Genomic DNA, 23,514 nt, shown 5'->3' on the forward strand with positions numbered 1-23,514 from the left:
AAGAAATGGACGATTTTCTAGAGACCAGCCCACCAAAGCTGAACCAAGAGAAATAGAACAATTGAACAGACTGATCACTAGAAATGAAATTGAATGTCATAAAAACACTAGTACAAATAAAAGTACAGGACCAGATAGCTTCAAAGATAAATTCTACCAAACATACAAAGAGGATCTTTATCCTTCCTAAACTTTTCCAAAAGGTTGAAGAAGGAACACTCCCAAAGACGTTCTATGAAACTACCGTCACCCAAATACCAAAGCCAGATGCGGATACTACCAAAAAAAAAATTACAGGCCAACATCTTTGATGAATATAGACACAAAAATTCTCAACAAAAATTTAGCCAACCAAATCCAACAACATATAAAAAAGATCTTACACCACAACCAAGTGGGATTCATCACAAGTTCACAAGGATGGTTTGACATACACAAATCAATCAGTGTCATATACCACTTTAACGAAAGGGAAGTCAAAAACCAAATGGATCATCTCAATAGATGCAAAAAAAAGTTTGACAAAATCCAACATTCATTCATGATAAAAACTCTTACCAAAGTGGGTATAGAGGGGACATTCCTTAATGTAATAAAAGCCATTTATAACAAACCCACAGCCAATATAATACTCAACAGAGAAAAGTTGAAAGCCTTCCTGCTGAAATCTGGAACATGACAAGGATGTCCACTCTCACCACTTTTATTCAACATAGTATTGAAAGTCCTAGTGGCAGTTATCAGACAAAAGAAATAAAAGGCATCCAAATAGGAAGAGAAGAGGTAAAACTGTCACTCTATGCAGATGACATAATACTATACATAGAAAACCGTAAGGACTCAACACAAAAACTACCTGAACTGATCAATGAATTCAGCAAAGTAGCAGATACAAAATTAACACTCAGAAATTGGTTGCCTTTCTGTATACAAACAATAAAATATTAGAAAAAGAATATAAGGGAGTTCCCAATGTGACACACTGGAAACAAAACTGACTAGTATCCAAGAGGATGCACATTCAAACCACGGCCTCAATCAGTGAGTCAGGGATCTGGTGTTACCATGAGCTATGGTGTAGGTCTCAGACATGGCTCTGATCCCACACTGCTCTGGCTCTAGTGTAGGCCAGCAGCTACAGTTCCAATTTGACACCTTGCCTGGGAAATTCCATATGCCATGATTGTTGCCCTAAAACAGTTAAAGAAAATAGAGAGAGAGATGGATGGAGGGATGAAGGAAGGAAGGATGAAAGGAGGAAGGAAGGAAAGAAAAGGAATATAAAAATCCAATATGTTTTAAAAGTGCACCCAAAAATAATAAAATACTTAGGAATAAAACTTACCAAGGAAGTGAAAGACTTATATGCTGAGAAGTATAAAACATTAATCAAGGAAATTAAAGAGAATTCAAAGAAATGGAAAGCTATTTCATGCTTCTGGATTGGAAGAATTAATATCTTTAAAACGGCCATACTACCCAAATAAATCTACAGATTCAATGGAATCTCTATCAAAATACCCACGATATTTTTCACAGAACTAGAACAAACCAAAAATTTATATGGAACCATAAAAGATTCAGAATTGCCAAAGCAATCCTAAGAAGAAGAAAAAAAAGCAGGAGGCATAACTCTCCCAGACCCAGACAATTTAGAAAGCCACAGTAATCAAGACAGTGTGGTAGTGGTACAAAAACAGACATATAGACCAATGGAACAGAATAGAAAACTCAGAAATAAATTTAGACACTTATGGTTAATTAATCTTTGACAAAGGAGGCAAGAACATAAAATGGGAAAAAGACAGTCTCTTCGGCAAGTGGTGCTTGGAAAACTGGACAGCTGCATGTAAATCAATAAAACAAGAACACACCATCAAACCATGCACAAAAATAAACTCAAAATGATTTAAAGACTTAAACATAAGACACCATAAAACTCCGAGAAGAGAATGTAAGCAAAACATTCTCTGACAACAACCATACAAATGTTTTCTTAGGTCAGTCTCCCAAAGCAACAAAAATAAAAACAAAAATAATCCAATGGTACCTAATCAAACTTACTAGCTTTTCTATAGCAATGGAAACCATTAAAAAGACAAAAAGACAACCTATGGAATGGGAGAAAACAGTTGCAAATGATGCAACTGAGAGGGGCCTAATCTGCAAAATATATAAATTACTCATACAACTCAACAGTGAAAAAAACAACCCAATCTAAAAATAGGCAGAAGACCTGACTAGATATTTCTCCAAAGAAGACATATAGATGGCCACCAGGCATATGAAAAAATGCTCAACATCACTAATTTGCAGAGAAATGCAAATCAAACTACAATGAGGTACCACTTTACAGCAGTCAGAATGGCCATCATTAGTAAATCTACAAATAACAAATGCTGGAGAGGGGGTGGAGAAAAGAGAACCCTCCTACACTGTTGGTGGGAATATAAATTGGCACAACCACTGTGGAAAACAGTATGGAGGTACCTCAAAAAATTAAATATAGAACTACCATATGACCCAGCAATCCTACTCCTGGGCATATACCTGGACAAATCTTTCATTATAAAAGATGCATATACCCCTATATTCATTGCAGCACTATTCACAATAGCAAAGACATGGAAATGACCTAAATTGACAGATAATGGATTAATAAGATGTGGTACAGTTACACAATGGAATACTACTCAGCCATTAAAAAGGAAAAAATAATGCCATTTGCAGCAACATAGATGGATCTAGAAACTATCATGATATGTGAAGTAAGTCAAAAAGAGAAAGACCATATGATAGCACTTATATCTGATATCTAATATATAGCACAAATGAACCTATCTACAGAAAAGAATCAAACTCATGGACATAAAGAACAGACTTGTGGTTGCCAAGGTGGAGGGGGAAGAAGTCAAATGTACTGGCAGTTTGGGGTTAGATGCCAACTATTGCATTTGGAATGGATAAGCAATGAGGTCCTATTGTATAGCACAGGGAACTATATCTAATTACTTGATATACATGATGGAGGATAATGTGGAAAAGAAGAATTTATGTATGTGTATAACTGGGTCACTTTGCTATACAGCAGAAATTGACAGGACATTGTAAATCAACTATAATAAAATTTTTTTGAAATAAATTTTGGTTAATGGGATTTTATACATTCAGCAGAGCAGTTAAATTGCTGTGCACTTCCCAATCTTTCTCTTTATGAATAGAAATATTTATTATGATTTCTCAATTGTGTATTAGTTTTTTTTAATAGTATAAAACCCTTCTTTTTTGAATGGTATAAAGCCTGGATCTATAGAAGCCATATTAAAACCTCCTTCAGAGACTAGTACGCATCCACTAATGATCCTCAGCTTTCACCCTGAAGGAATGAATAAGTGGTGCTCTTTTTGCTGTCTTTCTTGGAGAGGAGATAACTGATTTCATGTGCAAGGAGGAAAGTGAATCTACTATTTGATAGCAAGAAGAGTGTATTAGTCATCAGTTACAGTTTTCTACATCTACTAATTTATTGCCACTTCCTAAACATTTGTATAATTTATTTCTTAATTTTTTTAGCAGTATGTAAGGAGGGGAGAGAAGAATGATGAGTTTTCACTAATGAGTTGTGAATAGAAGCAATGCATGCCACTTTTCTAGTGGCAAGAATTCAATCTTATTAGCAAGAAATTCATAAGCAGTGTAAGACCTTTTAGAGCTCTCGTTTTTCCTCTGTCATGGAGATCAGCAATTTTCCTTGAATGATTACAACAGAGTCTCCCACTTACCCACAGTGGAAAGGTAGTGTGAGCAAAAGGTTAACTTTTGTTACTTAAGCCACTAAGATTGGGCATTGTTTATTACCACAGCATTAATATATCTATTCAGACTGATACAGGAAGCAACATTTCTATAGTGTATTTGTTGCAGTAAACCATTTGTTTTGTTGTAATTTTGTCAAAATTATATTATTTTTGTTACTGCTAGTAGATAGTTTGGTTAAGTCAGTATAAATGAAAAGTCCTTCTCCTTGTATCCTCACATGGTGGAGAGAGGGCTAGGCTTCTTCCTTTTCTTACAAGGCTGCTAATCCCAGCATGAGGGCTCCCAAATATCCTACCTCCAAATACCATCACAATCATGTTAGGACTTCAACATATGAATTGAAGAGCGGAGGGAGACACAAACATTTAGTCCATACCAACTAGTCATCATTAAAACAGAATAAACTATGGATATATGCCACAACATAGAAAAATACCAAAGTATGCTGAATGAAAGAAGCCAGGCAAAAGAATACATTCTGTATGATTTCATTTCAGTCATAATCTAGGTCATCTTTGGGGACATGAAGGAGTGTCAGAAATGGTCATCAAAGTGAGATTACTAAGAAGTATGAGGAAATTTTGAAGGGTGGCGAATATGCTTATTATTTTGAGAATTACGGTTTCACAGTATGTTAAAAGTTAAACTATACACTTAAAATATGGACGGTTGTATGTCAGTTATACTTCGATAAGGCTATTTTTAAAAAATAAATAAATGAATGAAAAGTCAATTTCTTAAGAGTCCACTTTTTATATTTTTATACATATGTATTTCTAAGCTTTTTCTTGAGCATTTCTTTCTTTAAAAAATGAAATTAAGTGACAAAATGACTCAGTACCACTAATTTATGTTAATCGGTCAGGTATCCCATTGCTTTATTATAAAAGAAACTTTCTTTTGAGTAACTCAACAATGTTAGAGGAATTACCTTTGGAATAATCACAGGCTTAGACTGACATACAATTTTTTTTTTTACTTCTACAATACTGTACACCTTATACATATGTTTTGGAACATTACGCATGTTATACCTCTGTTTTAAGATTTAAAACATAATAAGAGACTCTAGAGAAATCAAAGAAAGAATGACATAACCACATAGACTACAGGTATTCCTTGGACTTAAGATCATGCATGTATTTCAAAAAACCATTACTAAGGAAATAGATGAAATGACAAAAACTGAAAAACCTTTTGGGACAGCCAAAATTAGTGGCCTCTCCTAAGAACAATGTCATCCAACATCATTTCTCTCGTAGTGAAAAGTCACAGCTTCTTCTCATTCGCTAGAGACTATTTCAAATTCTGTGCTTGTAGACTAAATTCTGAAGTATAAATCATCCTTAATCCAGAATTCAACAAGATGGGTAAAAAACAATCTGCTTTTCAGCTCAATCCAGTTTCAGTCAAAAAGGTAGATAATGAATTTAACAGTATTGATTTTTTTTCCTTCATATCATAATGTTCACTATAGTTTGCTGATGAGATGGTTTATACGAAGGTTTAGGTAAAAGCAAAGCTATTTTAATTATTTGGATTTCTTAGCTGGCCATTATTAACTGGTCAGAATAAAAAAAATATTTATTTCAATCAGCTAAAATCTCTTTGGGTATAGTCAGAAATCATCCGGCGGCATCAGATTATTCACTAAGATATTCCAACAAAGCAGTTAAACATTATTTCTCCTTCTAAGTACTTGGTTTCATGGACCCACTGCCTCTGCTCTATAATTGAAGAATCATTTTTACATGTTTCACTGGGTCTTTTCTATAATTTTTCTCTTTTTCTCTTTCTTTCTTTTTCTCCTTCCTCCTTCCTCCCTCCATTTCTTTTCTTTCTTCGTCCCTTCCTCCCTCTCTCCTTCTTTCTTTCTTTCTTTTCTTTTCTTTCTTTATCTTTCAAACAGCTGTACCTGCAGCATATGGAAATTCCCAGTCTAGGAATTGCTTGGAGCTGCAGCAGAGACCTACGCCACAGCCACACCTTTTCCAAACTGTATCTGAGACCTGCACAGAAGCTTTTGGTAATGCCAGATCCTTAACCCGCTGAGCAAGGCCAGGGATTGAACCTGTATCCTCACAGAGACAACTTAAGGTCCTTAACCCACAGAGCCACAACAGGAACTCCTTTTTTTATTTCTTATGAAAGACCACTATTTTCTAGATAAGATATGAAAAATTATCCTTTACAATCTTCTATCATCTGGACCTCACGGCTAAGGATACATTAATTTATCCAACTACTTGAAAGAGGACAATGATAATGAGCCAGGCCTTGAAAAGTTCATTTCTCAATCTCTTCCTTCTAACTGTTAAATGGGTATAATAAGATGTACCACAAGAGGTGGCCATATCACTTTTAATGAAATGATACATATAACATACTAGGCATATAGCATAGTGATAAGTAAGGGTTCAGCGAATGACAAATGCTATTAGCCCATGATAGGATAAAAAAATAATATAGAAAAGTTTAGGGGTGATGAATTTCTACCATCATAATAAGTAACTCTTTGATATTTTAGTTGATGATAAGTTTTTTGAGAACAAGGACCATGGTTCATAACAAATTTGGGGTGTTTTAGACCAAATACCATGCCTTTAATAAATGTTTGACAAGTGACTAAATTTTCAAAATATGGAACTGAAATATATGTCCATCTTGCATTTGTCTTGCCAGTTTTTGTGTGGTCATGGTGTTATAAACCTGAATCTGTGGATTCTATAAAGATTTGGTATAGGTATAGACAGGAAGATTCTATAAAGGTTTGGTATAGGTAAAGAAAGGACTGATTGCTTTCTTTGGAGCTCTGTTTTTATTTGTTGGCTATATACTGGTGGACAGAATAAAATATTTTCTCATATTTAGAAGCTAGTCATACTACAACACAAACTTTGGGGTTTCTAAATTTATTCTCAACTGGCAAAAAGAATATTTTCATTTTTCAGAAGGACTTAAAATGCTCAAACAGTTGCAAACAACTCTTGGAAGGAACATTTTAATGAGTCAAATGTAAATATATGTAAATAAATTAAATCCACACAAATTAACTTTCCACACAAGTGCTTAAAATTAAGAGAAGTGTCTAAAAGTAGAAATTTGGGTTTTGCTTAGCTTTAATTAGCCAAGAGAACAAATTATGTCCAAGATTATTCTGAATATATTATGTGGAAATATAGAAATATCACTCTTCCTTGGGCTTTTACTCTGAGGGTAGCTCCTGAACTAAGGACAAATCCAACATGCAGAAGTTCCAATCCATGTTTTATGTTTTCTCCCCCCAATTCAGTGCACCAGCTAATGAGAGAACAGCCTAATCAAGAAGGCTAACTCTATGAGGCAAAATCAGAATGCTGATGCTTAATCCTAAGCTTCTCTTCTCCAAGTTACTACTGTATGTTCCTAACATTTGTAGCTACCTCAGCTCTAGGAAAATCTATCCTCAATGTAATCAGTCTGTTCTTTATTTCTGTTTTAACATAGATATCAGCTTTTTAAAAAATCTCAATCTTTAATACTGTCATCCTGCCTGTGGATTTCATCTCAACATTCACTTTGCTTTATCCATTCTAACTTTATGACTTCCAAGAAATTCTGTCCTAAACTAAATCTAAATTCAGATTACATCAAGAAATTCCCCATAAATAGCAGCTCTTCAGAGTGGTTAATGTCTTTCACACAATCATTAACAAAATGATTAGGGAGAAACAAATCTAAGACTTCTTCTTAATACAAAGTTCTGGGTCATAGCAGCATCTAGGACACTGCAACAGTTTCAAAGCACAAATGATGGGCATTGACACCAAGGAGAAACAATCCTTCTATTGGCTGAACAATCCTTGTGACTTCCTCTTTCTCTCAAATAGCCTAGAAGCACTCTCACTCTGCAGGGTCTCTCATTAATATTGGTGATAGTAAGCAAACTAACCTAGACAGCTATGTGAGTTTCCAAAGTTCAAAACTCAGCTTTTCTTGACCAAAAAGCTCTTTTTTACTATAAGTGCACTCTGCTCCCATCCCCAGCTTCTCTATAGAAGTGTAAATCTGGATAGGAATAAGGTCCCTCTCCTGCAGCACTTTCCACAGTGTATCTAACCACACTCAGACAAGCATACCTCTCTATGGTATGAGAGCTTAAGAGTCCTGCTGACTCTGTACTTAGGTCTCGCTCAATAAACCATATTTCACACTTTAGTGGTATCTGTCCCTATCTTCTGGTTTTCCAAATATTTTTCCCATAAAAGTCACCTACAGTAACATCCTATCTAATGCTAAAGCTCTGTCTACAGCATATTCAACAGATTTCTCATATCCTCAATGAATATCTACTGTCTATTTATATACACTGCCATTCATTACAAGCAAATCGTTAAGTACCCACAAGTGCTTAGTAAGGCCCTGGTCTAGTATATAGCATTATACAGTCCCATGAAAATCAAAATCCTCTGTGGCCTGAGAACAATCTACAGTTTTCAATTTAATATCTTACTAGTGAAAAGAGATCAACATACATAAGCATCTATTATAATCCAGGTACCATACATTAAAATTTCATACTACTTAAAATCATCCCAATAATGTTACCATTCCTATGGGTTGATTCTCATTATTTGCTTTGTTTTCTCCACCCCAACTGCCCCCCCAAAACATAACAAAAACCTAATGTTTTAAAAGTCATTTTCCTCATGTGTTAGCATTTACCAAATAAATGGCAAAACAGAATTCAGATACTGGTTGCCTGCTTCCAGTGCCTGTGAGCTTCCTACTATACTATGTAGTGCCTATGCCTGACACAGAGTAAGTGTTTGATAAATATTTTTGAATAAGTGGATGAATAAATAAACTAAACAAAAAAGACAATATCATTTTGCCATTTTAAAACTTTTTTTGGCCTGAGGCTTTTGGAAAATTCTACATTACTTTCTGCACAAAAGAAATTATAGTAAACATATGTTCTCCCCAAATTTCTGAGACATACATTTAAAGATTGTTTTTGTCTAGTTTTTCAGCAACTCCAGAAATTGTTCTCAAATTAGCCTGGTCCCATCTTCTTCCTTTAATAAATGGATTGCCAACTACCACAAAACATTAGCTTTAAAGTAGATAAAAATGCTGCTTGACTCATAGGTTGTCTGAGCTGGAGAAGTGTGAAGGCAATGTGAGGCCACTGATAAATTTTATTTACTGACTTAAGGGGAAAAAATCATTGCTTAATTTATAAGGCCTGACCTAGATGAAACCCCCAAGAGCCAGGCTCTTACTTGAGAATGCACATTGGTATCTTCAAATTCGATTAGCGTGATTTTCCAAGACATAAACATAGCTCCCAGCAAAGTGTCCAGCCACTGGAAACACAATCAATCATGCCAGGCATCATAAGCCTAATGCAACCCCCTGAGTGCCTCGTAGAGAGACAAGGGAAAAACAACTAGGAAAAAAAAGGTAAAGCCTTGCTAAGTAAACATAATCCACACCCAGATTTTAAATTGCTCTTTTCCCACTCAGTGAAAGATTTCTCACTGATGATAAATAGTGGAGATTTGATACATGAGCAAATCTCCTCTAAAGATATCTTTGACAAGGTAAGAGACAAAGCAAAGAAAAAAATCCAAGACATACCTTCTTACATTGGCATATAAATAATATAGTCAATAGCTTAACATTTTCCCCCCACAGTTGTAAAGCACCTTCAAGAGCATTTTCTTACAAGTAAACAAATTAAGGGAATAATTTGTCTGTACTTACCAAACTCTGGAAACAGGCCTGGAACTCAAACTGAATTCCCCGACTAAATGTTCAGAACTTAATCCCTCTATCATGCAAGGTCCTAAAATGTACAAAAGAGCATGGGATAAGGACAATGATATAGAAATGTAAATATTCTGCTTTCAGTGAGCTTATACTTAAAATGATGGCCACTTAGATCCAGAAGGCACTTAGAGATAATATTCCCCAGAGCTTCAATATTTTGTTGATGAAGAAACTAAGATCACACAAATAAAAACATTTAAAGTTACACAGTTTCTGTCTAAAAGTCTGGTCTAAAATTCAGTTGTTCTGGGAGTTCCCATCGTGGCTCAGTGGTTAACGAATCCAACTAGGAACCATGAGGTTGTAGGTTCGATCCCTGGCCTTGCTCAGTGGGTTAAGGATCCAGCATTGCCATGAGCTGTGGTGTAGGTTGCAGAGGCAGCTCAGATCCCGATTGCTGTGGCTGTGGCATAGGCTGGTGGCTACTGCTCCGATTCGACCCCTAGCCTGGGAACCTCCATATGCTGCGGGAGCAGCCCAAGAAATGGCAAAAAGACAGATAAATTAATTAATTAATTAATTAATTAATTCAGTTGTTCTAACCCTTCACTCATTATTTTCCCAACTTCATCATGATAAGTCATATATCTAGGCTAGAGTAGGGTGGTCCTGGCTCAGGGCAGATCAGAGGTGTGGACCAGAGCTGAGTAATGTTAAGAAGTAATGCTCAACCTATATACATTTTGATTTACAGGAAGGCGGAAGAGCCTCCTGGATGAATGATGCAGTTACATCCTCAGCTGGACTTTGATTATCACAGTGATGTCTGACAGAAAGGATGCACATCCAAAGAAATCAAATTGCCAGGGGATTCAGAAGAATGCCTCCTCCTTCTAACCCCAAATCAATATTGTATGTGAAGTAACAGGCACAAAGAGCCAAAATGAGCAAAAGGATTAAAGATAGAGGGAGAAGCATGTCAGGAGTGAGTAGTGGCTCAGACTCACTTTGCAGAATGTGTTTCATGACCTAAGGATCCCCCAAATTACCTGAGAGTACATGAGCTCTGAAACGGCGAATGAACTCCTATTATCACCAAAAGAGCTAATAAGATTCAAGTAACAAACTAGCAATCCTTGAATAACTTCAGTTTAGTTTTCAAGAAAAATATAAACCAAGACCAGGACATGCTTAATAAAAGAGTAGGCAATGGCTCCAGAGACTTGGTGTCATGGAATTCCAGAGAGCGGTTCATTGTGAGCTGAGCTGACCAAGGAGGGCGACAAATATCAGAAAGACCAGTTTATAGAATAAATGATAAAACTAAAGAGCAAGGCTTAATAATCAAACTCTAGAAGCTCCAATATCCCTGGTTTATAAAAGTCCCACAAATGACTGACATGAAAATCTGATTGAATAGCCTTTATTGAATCCTTCTCTAAACATACCAGCCACAGCAAATGAGTAACCAGACATAACTTTAAATACCTTAAATGTATGCCAATTTCATTCCTGCACAGCTCTAATTATTTGAAGATTCTTCTATATGCTAATTAATGTTTTATTTTCATGTACTTTCTAGCTACGTATCTCAGATTAAGAGCAATACAGAAAAAGTCTATTCTCTCATGAGAAAGTCATCCCAACTTTTAAAATTTATATATGAATAAACTATAATTTTAAAAAGTAATCTGACTGTCAGAACTGGTATTAGAACTCAAGTCTTCAACCCTTAATCCAGTGCTCCATCCACTACGAAGGATGAATTCTGAATTTCCCCTCACCACTAAAAGGCTGTAAGCTTTTCCTATTCCTTCAGGCTGTTGTTCTCAATCCTATCAGATTCAATGTCCCTTTACATAAGAAATATTTTAACTGACTTTTACTCTTATAATATGAAATTCATGGATAACATAGTCTATCTATACACATAACTTTTATTAAAAAAGCAATGTAATTGTGGTATAAAGTAACTTATTTTAAAATATTATGTATTTCAACATAAATATATGAGCATAACTATAATATACTAGAATGCCTGCACATATGTGTAGAATCACTAGAAAGGTAAGGTACACATTGACTCAGGTATGTTGTAATATCATGAATAGAAATAACAACTAGCTCCAAGTAAAGAACAAAATAAAATCCAATTTTCACAAGAGTAGAACTACTGAAAATCACTTATCCTTAAAATATGCAAAACTGTTTTATATATATATATATATGGCCCTCACTTGAGGGATTAGAGTTCCCATTGTGGCTCAGGGGGTTAAGAACCTGGCATTGTCTCTGTGAGGATGCAAGTTCAATCCCTGAACTCTAAGTGGGTTAAGGATCCAGCACTGCCGCAAGCTGCGGCACAGGTCACTGATGCAGCTGAGAACCAGTGATGCCCATGGCTGTGGCTTAAGCCTCATCTGCAGATCCCATTCCACCCCTAGTCCAGGAACTTCCATATGCCATAGGTGCAGCCATTAACGAAGAAGAAAAGGATTTGTTTCTCAGCTCAAAAATTATAAACAGGTGTGTGGAACATTCAGAAGTTGTGAGTAAAGGAATACAATTCATCTTCTAGGCTTCTAGAATATTACTGGCATCTGGCATCCCTAGAGTGACCCCACTAAATGCCAATGGTGCCATCCCCAGTTATTAGAACAGTGAATATCACCCCAACAAATTTTCAAGGGAAGGCAACTATGCTCATAGAAAACCACAGTAGGAGAGGACAAGATGGCGGAGGAGTAGGGGGACACGCTCGCCCTCTCCCACAAACACAACAAAAAAAGCACATCTACAGAAGAAATGACTCGCACAGAACAACAACCAATCGCTGGCAGAGGAACCTAAACTCCAATAACGGCAAGAAGTTCGTGACATTATTGGGCAGAACGGGAGAAAAGAGGAGAGTGAGAGAAGGTGAATCCGAGCGGGACGGGCGCTCCTGAAAGGGAACTGCGGAGGAGAAAGGGATCCTGCACCCTGGAAAGTCTCCTACCGGGCGAAAGATCAAACGAACCGGAGGAATCTCCAGATGCAGAGAAGAGTGTAGCAGTAAGTCGGAGTACGGAAAAACGATCAAGAACCCAACGGACCATCTGAACTACGGGCACAGTCACCAAAAATTGAGACGCCTGGGTGGGGGCTGGGCACCGAATCCTCGGCTCCAGAGGTTAGTCCCCGGGAAAGGGCAGGGGGACGCCTGGGTGGGGGCTGGGCACCGAGACCTCAGCTCTGAAGGTTGGTCCCCGAGAGGGGGCCGGGGGACGCCTGGGTTGGGGCTGGGCACCGAGACCTCGCCTCCGAAGGTTAGTCCCCAAGAAAGGGCCGGGGGACGCCTGGTGGGGGGGGCTGGGCACCGAGACCTCGGCTCCAGAGATTAGTCCCCGGGCTAGGGGGGCGGGGAAGAGCGGAAACTGCTTGGGAGGTCTCTAAACCATTTGACGGGGCAGAGACTGCCTGGGAGACTAGAAAACAAAGCTGTCGCAGAGGAAGGGAGCAATACTCTAGGGGCGGGGAAGTGGAAAGCCGCCGCAGAGGGAACCTGGGAGAAGAGCCTGGTCTGCGCCCGTGCTGGGGAGGGGAGAGAAGAAGGGGTGGGTCCCCATAGAATACCCCCCACGCCACAGCAAGCTTACAGGCCCGCTAGCTAGCAGAAAGCTGTGCTTCCCAGTGCATTCCCTCCCCCCACCCCCGCCACCCCCTATGCTCTCGCTGAACCTGGGGCTGCCTGCCATCCAGGAGGGCTGGCCTCAACAATTGCCTGAAGCCTACCACCGCAGGGGCTCTCCCTGCACAGGCCTGCTTGCCCTTTGGAGGGGCTACACTTCCACAGAGCAGCACCAAACACCACCAGCCCCCTAGAAAAGGCCTGCAGCCCAGAAAAGCTAGAACAAGCCTAGCCAGGCCGTGAATAGATCGACCTAATTCTCCGACGGTTTTTCTGAGACGGGCTCCCCCGGGGAGGAGCCTCTTGAGTCTCCAAGGGCCTTGCTACACGCCCAAGACCCCAGGGGGTGCTAAGACCTAGTGGACCAGCTGCATAGGACTGCCAGCTCCAGGCAGGACCCCCTGCAGCCCAGAAAAGCTGCAACAAGCCTGGCCGACTTGGGAAAAGATCTCAGACGGTCTTTCTGAGTCGGTCTGTCCTGGGGAGGAGCCTCTTGAGTCTCCAAGGGCCCTGCTACCCGCCCAAGACCCCAAGGGGTGCTGAGACCTAGTGGACCAGCTGCATAGGACTGCCAGCTCCAGGCAGGACCCCCTGCAGCCCAGAAAAGCTGCAACAAGCCTGGCCGAATCGGGAAAAGATCTCAGACGGTCTTTCTGAGTCGGGCTGTCCTGGGGAGGAGCCTCTTGAGTCTCCAAGGGCCCTGCTACCCGCCCAAGACCCCAGGGGGTGCTGAGACCTAGTGGACCAGCTGCATAGGACTGCCAGCTCCAGGCAGGACCCCCTGCAGCCCAGAAAAGCTGCAACAAGCCTGGCCGACTTGGGAAAAGATCTCAGACGGTCTTTCTGAGTCGGGCTGTCCTGGGGAGGAGCCTCTTGAGCCTCCAAGGGCCCTGCTACCCACCCAAGACCCCAGGGGGTGCTGAGACCTAGTGGACCAGCTGCATAGGACTGCCAGCTCCAGGCAGGACCCCCTGCAGCCCAGAAAAGCTGCAACAAGCCTGGCCGACTTGGGAAAAGATCTCAGACGGTCTTTCTGAGTCGGGCTGCCCTGGGGAGGAGCCTCTTGAGCCTCCAAGGGCCCTGCTACCCGCCCAAGACCCCAAGGGGTGCTGAGACCTAGTGGACCAGCTGCATAGGACTGCCAGCTCCAGGCAGGACCCCCTGCAGCCCAGAAAAGCTGCAACAAGACTGGCCGACTTGGGAAAAGATCTCAGACGGTCTTTCTGAGTCGGGCTGTCCTGGGGAGGAGCCTCTTGAGCCTCCAAGGGCCCTGCTACCCGCCCAAGACCCCAGGGGGTGCTGAGACCTAGTGGACCAGCTGCATAGGACTGCCAGCTCCAGGCAGGACCCCCTGCAGCCCAGAAAAGCTGCAACAAGCCTGGCCGACTTGGGAAAAGATCTCAGACGGTCTTTCTGAGTCGGGCTGTCCTGGGGAGGAGCCTCTTGAGTCTCCAAAGGCCCTGCTACCCGCCCAAGACCCCAAGGGGTGCTGAGACCTAGTGGACCAGCTGCATAGGACTGCCAGCTCCAGGCAGGACCCCCTGCAGCCCAGAAAAGCTACAACAAGCCTGGCGGAATCGGGAAAAGATCTCAGACGGTCTTTCTGAGTCGGGCTGCCCTGGGGAGGAACCTCTTGAGTCTCCAAGGGCCCTGCTACCCGCCCAAGACCCCAGGGGGTGCTGAGAACCAAGTGAAATCTGCTACCATCGTGGGGTGGACCTCCCAGTCCTGTCTGCCCTCAGGAAGTCCTCCTTTGCTTCAAAGAAACACTGTTAGTCCCATCAACACTCCAGAAAAGCCACACTGCCTCAAAAAAAGATTGACCAACAACGACAGCCCTCAGGAAATATTCCAGGGCAGTGACAAGGCAAACACTACCCGATAACGGAGAGTACAACTCCCTCAGGAGAAAGAAGACAACAAGCAAGATGAAGAAGCTGAGAAACCACCCCCAGTCAAACCAACAGGAGAACTCACCTAAAACAGTCAACAATGAAACTGATCTCTGCAGTCTGACAGACCTGGAGTTCAAAAGAGAAATAGTGAAAATACTGAAGGAATTAAGAGAAGATATGAACAGCAATGCAGATACCCTCAGAAAGGAGCTAGAAAATATAAGGAGGAGCCAAGAAAAACTAGAACATTCATTTGCAGAGATGCAAACTGAACTAGGGGCAGTAAAAACCAGAATGAATAATGCAGAAGAACGAATCAGTGATATGGAAGATAGAATAATGGAAATCACTCAATCTGGTCAACAGACAGAAAACCGAATCAAAAAACTGGAAAGCAATATAAGAGACCTATGGGATAATATAAAACGGGCCAATCTACGCATAATAGGAATTCCAGAAGGAGTAGAAAAAGATAAAGGAATGGAAAATATATTTGAAGAAATTATCGCTGGAAACTTCCCAAATCTAAAGGATACTGGATTCAAGATACAAGAAGCACAGAGGGCCCCAAACAAACTGAACCCAAACAGACCCACACCAAGACACATCATAATAAAAATGGCAAAAGTTAGTGATAAAGAGAGGATCCTAAAGGCAGCAAGAGAAAAACAGAATGTTACCTACAAGGGAACCCCCATAAGAATATCAGCTGATTTCTCTACAGAAACACTACAGGCCAGGAGGGAATGGCAAGAGATATTTAAAGTGCTCAAAGGAAAAAATATGCAACCTAGAATACTTTATCCAGCAAGAATATCATTTAAAATAGAAGGGGAAATAAAAATTTTTCCCAACAAACAAAAACTTAAAGAATACAGCAACACAAAACCCAGGTTAAAGGAAATATTGAAAGGGCTTCTCTAAACCAAAAAGAAAGGAAGGAAAGGGAAGAAAAAAGAAAAGAAAAAAAAAAAAAGAAGAAGAAGAAGAAGAGGAAGAACTAGGACTGAGGAAGATACAATCAGAGAGCAGTCACTCAAATAAGCCAGCATACAGATTTAATCATGAACATGCTTCAAACAAAATAAAATTAAAAAGAAAAAAATAAAAGAGTCATCAAAACCATAAAATGTGGGCAAGGGATGTTAGGAGGTAAATAATCCTTTTTGTTTGTATGTATGTCTCTCTTCTTAATTTTAATATAATAATGAAGTGTTTGAACTTACAGGACCATCAGGCTAAAACACACAATTATGGGAAGGGGTTAGCATACTTAAAAAACAGGGCAACCACAAGCCAAAACCAAATATTGCATTTGCAAAAAATGAAAAAAAAAAATACACTCAAGCAGATAATAACAGGAGACCATCCAACCAAAAAAAAAAAAAAAAAAAAAAAAGAAGAATGGAGAACCATAGAATCAACTGGAACACGAGGATCAAATGGCAATAAATAATCATCTATCAATTATCACCTTAAATGTCAATGGACTGAATGCCCCAATCAAAAGACACAGAATGGCTGAGTGGATAAAACGGCAAAAACCTTCAATATGCTGCCTACAAGAAACTCACCTTAGGACAAAAGATACATATAGATTGAAAGTGAAAGGCTGGGGAAAAGTATTTCATGCCAATAGACATGACAGAAAAGCAGGAGTTGCAACGCTCATATCAGACAAAATAGACTTTAAAACAAAAGACATAAAGAAAGACAAAGAAGGACACTATTTAATGATTAAGGGATCCATCCAAGGAGAGGATGTTACTATCATCAACATATATGCCCCAAACATAGGAGCACCCAGATACATACAACAAATATTAACAGACATAAAGGGAGATATTGATGAGAATACAATCATAGTAGGAGACCTAAATACCCCCCTCACATCAATGGACAGATCCTCTAGACAGAAAACCAATAAAGCAACAGAGATCCTAAAGGAAACAATAGAAAAGTTAGACTTAATTGATATCTTCAGGACACTACATCCAAAAAAATCAGAATACACATTCTTCTCAAATGCTCATGGAACATTCTCAAGAATCGACCACATATTGGGACATAAAGCGAATCTCAATAAATTTAGGAGCATAGAAATTATCTCAAGTATCTTCTCTGACCACAATGCCATGAAATTAGAAATCAACCATGGGAAAAGGAAAGAGAAAAAACCTACTCCATGGAGACTAAACAACATGCTACTAAAAAACCAATGGGTCAATGAGGAAATCAAGAAGGAAATTAAAAACTATCTTGAAACAAATGATAATGAAGACACAACCTCTCAAAATCTATGGGATGCTGCGAAAGCAGTGCTCAGAGGGAAATTTATAGCAATCCAGGCCTTTCTCAAAAAAGAAGAAAGATCCCAAATTGACAACTTAACCCTCCACCTAAATGAATTAGAAAAAGAAGAACAAAGAAGTCCTAAAGTCAGCAGAAGGAAGGAAATTGTAAAGATCAAAGAAGAAATCAATAAAATAGAGACTCAAAAAACAATAGAGAAAATTAATAAAACCAAGAGCTGGTTCTTTGAAAAGGTGAACAAAATTGATAAACCCCTGGCCAGACTCACTAAAAAGAGGAGAGAAAGAACCCAAATCACCAAAATTATAAATGAAAAAGGAGAAATCACAACGGATACAGCAGAAATTCAAAAAACCATAAGAGAATACTATGAACAACTATATGGCAATAAGTTTGACAATCTGGAAGAAATGGACAATTTTCTAGAATCTTACAGCCTGCCAAAACTGAATCAAGCAGAAACAGACCAACTGAACAGACCAATCACTAGAAATGAAATTGAAGAGGTCATAAAATCACTCCCTACAAATAAAAGCCCAGGACCAGATGGCTTCACAGGTGAATTCTATCAAACATATAAAGAGGAATTGGTGCCCATCCTCCTTAAACTCTTTCAAAAGGTTGAAGAAGAAGGAATACTCCCAAAGACATTCTATGAGGCCACCATCACCCTCATTCCAAAACCAGGCAGAGATACCACCAAAAAAGAAAACTATCGCCCAATATCATTGATGAATATAGATGCAAAACTTCTCAACAAAATCTTAGCCAACCGAATCCAACAACATATCAAAAAAATTATACACCATGACCAGGTTGGGTTCATCCCAGGTTCACAAGGATGGTTCAACATACGCAAATCAATCAACATCATACACCACATTAACAAGAAAAAAGTCAAAAATCATATGATCATCTCAATAGATGCAGAAAAAGCATTTGACAAAGTTCAACATCCATTCATGATCAAGACCCTCGCCAAAGTGGGTATAGAGGGAACATTCCTGAATATAATCAAAGCCATTTATGATAAACCCACAGCAAATATAATCCTCAATGGGGAAAAACTGAAAGCCTTCTCACTCAAATCTGGAACAAGACAGGGATGCCCACTCTCACCACTGCTCTTCAACATAGTTTTGGAAGTCTTAGCCACAGCAATTAGACAAACAAAAGAAATCAAAGGCATCCATATAGGAAGAGAAGAGATCAAACTGTCACTGTATGCAGATGACATGATTCTATACCTAGAAAACCCTAAGGACTCAACCCCAAAACTCCTTGAACTGATTAATAAATTCAGCAAAGTGGCAGGATATAAGATTAACATTCAGAAGTCAGTTGCATTTCTGTATACCAGCAATGAAGCATTAGAAAAGGAATACAAAAATACGATACCTTTTAAAATTGTACCTCACAAAATCAAATACCTCGGAATACACCTAACCAAAGAGGTAAAGGACCTATATGCCGAGAACTATAAAACCTTAATCAAAGAAATCAAAGAAGATGTAAAAAAATGGAAAGATATTCCATGTTCCTGGATTGGAAAAATCAATATTGTGAAAATGGCCATCCTACCCAAAGCAATCTACAGATTCAATGCAATCCCTATCAAATTACCCATGACATTTTTCACAGAACTAGAACAAACAATCCAAACATTTATATGGAACAACAAAAGACCCAGAATCGCCAAAGCAATCCTGAGAAACAAAAACCAAGCAGGAGGCATAACTCTCCCAGACTTCAAGAAATACTACAAAGCCACAGTCATCAAAACAGTGTGGTACTGGTATCAAAACAGACAGACAGACCAATGGAACAGAATAGAGAATCCGGAAATTAACCCTGACACCTATGGTCAATTAATCTTTGACAAGGGAGGCAAGAACATCAAATGGGAAAAGGAAAGTCTATTCAGCAAGCATTGCTGGGAAACCTGGACAGCTGCATGCAAAGCAATGAAACTAGAACACACCCTCACACCATGCACAAAAATAAACTCCAAATGGCTGAAAGACTTAAATATACGACAGGACACCATCAAACTCCTAGAAGAAAACATAGGCAAAACACTCTCTGACATCAACATCATGAATATTTTCTCAGGTCAGTCTCCCAAAGCAATAGAAACTAGAGCAAAAATAAACCCATGGGACCTCATCAAACTGAAAAGCTTTTGCACAGCAAAGGAAACCCAAAAGAAAACAAAAAGACAACTTACAGAATGGGAGAAAATAGTTTCAAATGATGCAACTGACAAGGGCTTAATCTCTAGAATATACAAGCAACTTATACAACTCAACAGCAAAAAAACCAATCAATCAATGGAAAAATGGGCAAAAGACCTGAATAGACATTTCTCCAAGGAAGATATACAGATGGCCAACAAACACATGAAAAAATGCTCAACATCGCTGATTATAAGAGAAATGCAAATCAAAACTACCATGAGATACCACCTCACACCAGTCAGAATGGCCATCATTCATAAATCCACAAATAACAAGTGCTGGAGGGGCTGTGGAGAAAAGGGAACCCTCCTGCACTGCTGGTGGGAATGTAAACTGGTACAGCCACTATGGAGAACAGTTTGGAGATACCTTAGAAATCTATACATAGAACTTCCATATGACCCTGCAATCCCACTCTTGGGCATCTATCCGGACAAAGCTCTACTTAAAAGAGACACATGCACCCGCATGTTCATTGCAGCACTATTCACAATAGCCAGGACATGGAAACAATCCAAATGTCCATCGACAGAGGATTGGATTCGGAAGATGTGGTATATATACACGATGGAATACTACTCAGCCATAAAAAAGGATGACATCATGCCATTTGCAGCAACATGGATGGAACTAGAGAATCTCATACTGAGTGAAATGAGCCAGAAAGACAAAGACAAATACCATATGACATCACTTATAACTGGAATCTAATATCCAGCACAAATGAACATCTCCTCAGAAAAGAAAATCAATCATGGACTTGGAGAAGAGACTTGTGGTTGCCTGATGGGAGGGGGAGGGAGTGGGAGGGATTGGGAGCTTGGGCTTATCAGTCACAACGTAGAATAGATTTACAAGGAGATCCCGCTGAATAGCATTGAGAACTATGTCTAGATACTCATGTTGCAACAGAAGAAATGGTGGGGGAAAAACTGTAATTGTAATGTATACATGTAAGGATAACCTGACCCCCTTGCTGTACAGTGGGAAAATAAAATTAAAAAAAAAAAAAAAAAAAAAAAAAAAAAGAAAACCACAGTACAAGTGATTATTATCAGTACAAGAGATCTCCTGATACTGATTTGACATTAACTTTTATCAGTATTCCAAGAGAACCTAAATATCAGCAATTTCTATTTTTTTATGTGAGGAAAATTTAATCTGGGTCTTTGCAGGCAAAAGCCACAAAGGTTGGTGAAACTCAAGCCTCCTGACTTGAGCGTCAATCCCCATACTCAACAGCAATTTGATGAAGTGTTTGGTAGTATGGACCAAGTATTTGGGGGGGTTTGTTAAAGAAGAGTTAAACTACTGAAGTTTGACATAGCTGCCACTTTAATTAGTGAATAAATTATTGTATATATAGTATTTGTTAATATAAAGTTGGAATTTCACATTACTAGTATTACTGTATATCCTGATTTGCCTTCTATACTAGCAAAAATATTGTAAGTAATGCCTATTTTAACCCTCAAAAACTTATTTTCACAATAAATTAGTCTATGATTACCTTACTCCCAAATATTATGTTTGCTCTTATTGAATAGATTTTACTAACCAAAACTTCTGAATACAAATAATTTTCATGAGTGTGAATTACCTTCCCTTCAACTGGCTTTATTACAGCAATATCCTTTCTTAAAATCCAGTCATGTTCTGCAAGCTATGAGTTACAAAAAACAAAGTGATTGATAACCCTGATGTTAGAAAATGCTTCATTTGAGCTAATTGATCTCATAATATATTCAGACAACTGGCCTGCATTACTCATCTGGCTCTGGTTCAGAGGCTCCACATTTCTTCATGATTAATTATAAACAAGGGTCTACTGGCCATATTCTAACTGCATGCACACACAAACAAATACATACAATAAGATGAAAAGGATAACAGTAAGGGTTCTGCGCATGAAATAAGCAGATAAGTACCTATGAAAAGTAAGAAAGGAGAACTGGGAGAATCACCCTTTGTGGTGCATTATGTATGATCATTTTATTATGGAGGTCAAGAAAAACTGTTCTCAGTGAAATTAAATTACGATTTATCATATTACTCTTTCCAAGTTCACCTTTCAAAATGCATCAGTTTTATGTGCCCCATGTTTACTAAATTTGAGAAGGTAAAAACTCCCCAATCCACCATGCCTCCCCTCTCTTTATTTAATAAAAATAATTTTAGGAGCCTGCATACACATGGTGTGTGTATTAGTATTTACTTGCTGCTATATCAAATTACCAAAAATTTAGTAGTACAGTAGAAAAAAATAAGTGTTGGCAAAATAAAAAAAAAATACAAATGTGTTATCTAACAGTTCTCTAGGTGAGAAGACCTACACAGATTTCACTGAACTAAAATCAAAGTGTCAGTAGGGTTGCATTTCCTTCTGAAGCCTCTCACAGATAATCCATGTTCTCACTTTCTCCAAATTCTAGAGACAACACACATTCCTTAGTTCATGGCCCTCTTCCATTCTTCAAAGCCAGTTGCAGTAGATGGAATCCTTTGCATATTGTATCTCTCGGGTCATTCTTCTGTAGTCACATCTCACTCTGGCCACAGCTGGAAAGGTTCTCTGCTTTGAAGGATTCATGTGATCAGATTGGGCCCATTCAGATAATTCAGGATAATCTTACCATCTCAAGGTTCTAAACCTTCGTTACATCTGCACAGTAGCTTTTGCAATATAGGCTAACATACTCACAGGTTCTGAGGATTAGAAAGTGAGAATTTTTGTGTGGAAATTGTTCTATCTTATAAATAAACTGAGACAACTAATCTAGATAGAAGTCCTATCTTCAGGGGCATGAAAAAAAACTATACTTCCTATGTGTTTTATAAAATAATATTGTGTTACCATGTCTTCATTGGGTTTATCCCCCAGAAAGGTTGCAGCTGAGCTGTTGGCTAGTAGACATATATTCCTGATAATAAAATTAGTTATTATGAATAATGAATATTCATTATTAATACTAAATTACAATGGGATATGAAACGAAAGCTGAAATAATTCCCTTCTCAAAAAAAAAAACAATTTGATAAAATTCCCTCAAACATCTGACAACATGTTTTAAAGAATTATAGAATATTGGAGATAGTTATTTAACTATCTAAATTATCTAACACAAGCTTATTTTAAACATGTAAAAAACCTCTAATATAGGAACACCCAGATACCGACAACAAATATAAACTGACATAAAAGGATAAGTTGATGGGAATACAATCATAGTAGGAGACTTTAACACCCCACTCACAACAATGGACAATTCCTCTAGACAGAAAATCACTAAAACCACAGAGATTCTAAAGGAAACAATAGAAAAGTCGGACTTAATTGACATTTTCAGGACATTAAAACCAAAAATCAGAATACACCTTCTTCTCAAGTGCACATGGAACATTCTCAAGAATTGATCATATATTGGGGCACAAAGCTAACTTCAACAAATTTAAGAGTATAGATATTATTACAAGTATCTTCTCTGACCACAATAGCATGAAACTAGAAATCAACCACAGGAAAAGAAGTAAGAAAAAACCTACTACATGGAAACTAAACAACATTCTACTAAAAAAAATCAAAGGGTCAATGAGGAAATCAAGAAGGAAATTAAAAAATACCTTGAGACAAGTGATAATGAAGATACATCCACTCAAAATCCATGGGATGCTGCAGAAGCAGTGCTCAGAGGACAGTTCATAGCAATAAAGGCCTTCCTCAAAAGAAGAAAAAAATCTCAAATAGATAACTTAACCCAACACCTAAATGAATTAGAAAAAGAAGAACAAACAAAACCTAAAATCAGCAGAAGGAAGGAAATCATAA

The 23,514-nt window shown here is 38.7% G+C and overlaps 1 long non-coding RNA gene across 3 annotated transcripts in view; it reads right to left on the reverse strand.

The window, feature by feature from the left end:
- The window catches only part of LOC146406980 (uncharacterized), a 391,187-nt gene that overhangs the window by 174,708 nt on the left and 192,965 nt on the right, over positions 1–23,514 (reverse strand). For 2 of the 3 annotated variants that reach the window (XR_014820692.1, XR_014820693.1), the window contains one exon: positions 9,568–9,649. This is a non-coding gene — a long non-coding RNA (uncharacterized LOC146406980). Of the gene's footprint in view, positions 1–5,595; positions 9,650–23,514 lie in introns of those variants that run through there. The other variant, XR_014820691.1, reaches the window with a different exon arrangement.

Source organism: Sus scrofa, chromosome 1, assembly GCF_054392235.1.
Source record: "Sus scrofa isolate SSC_HxYL_T2T_F1_AM1 chromosome 1, Sscrofa_HxYL_maternal_Yorkshire_Landrace_v2.0, whole genome shotgun sequence".
Classification (NCBI taxonomy): Eukaryota; Metazoa; Chordata; class Mammalia; order Artiodactyla; family Suidae; genus Sus; species Sus scrofa.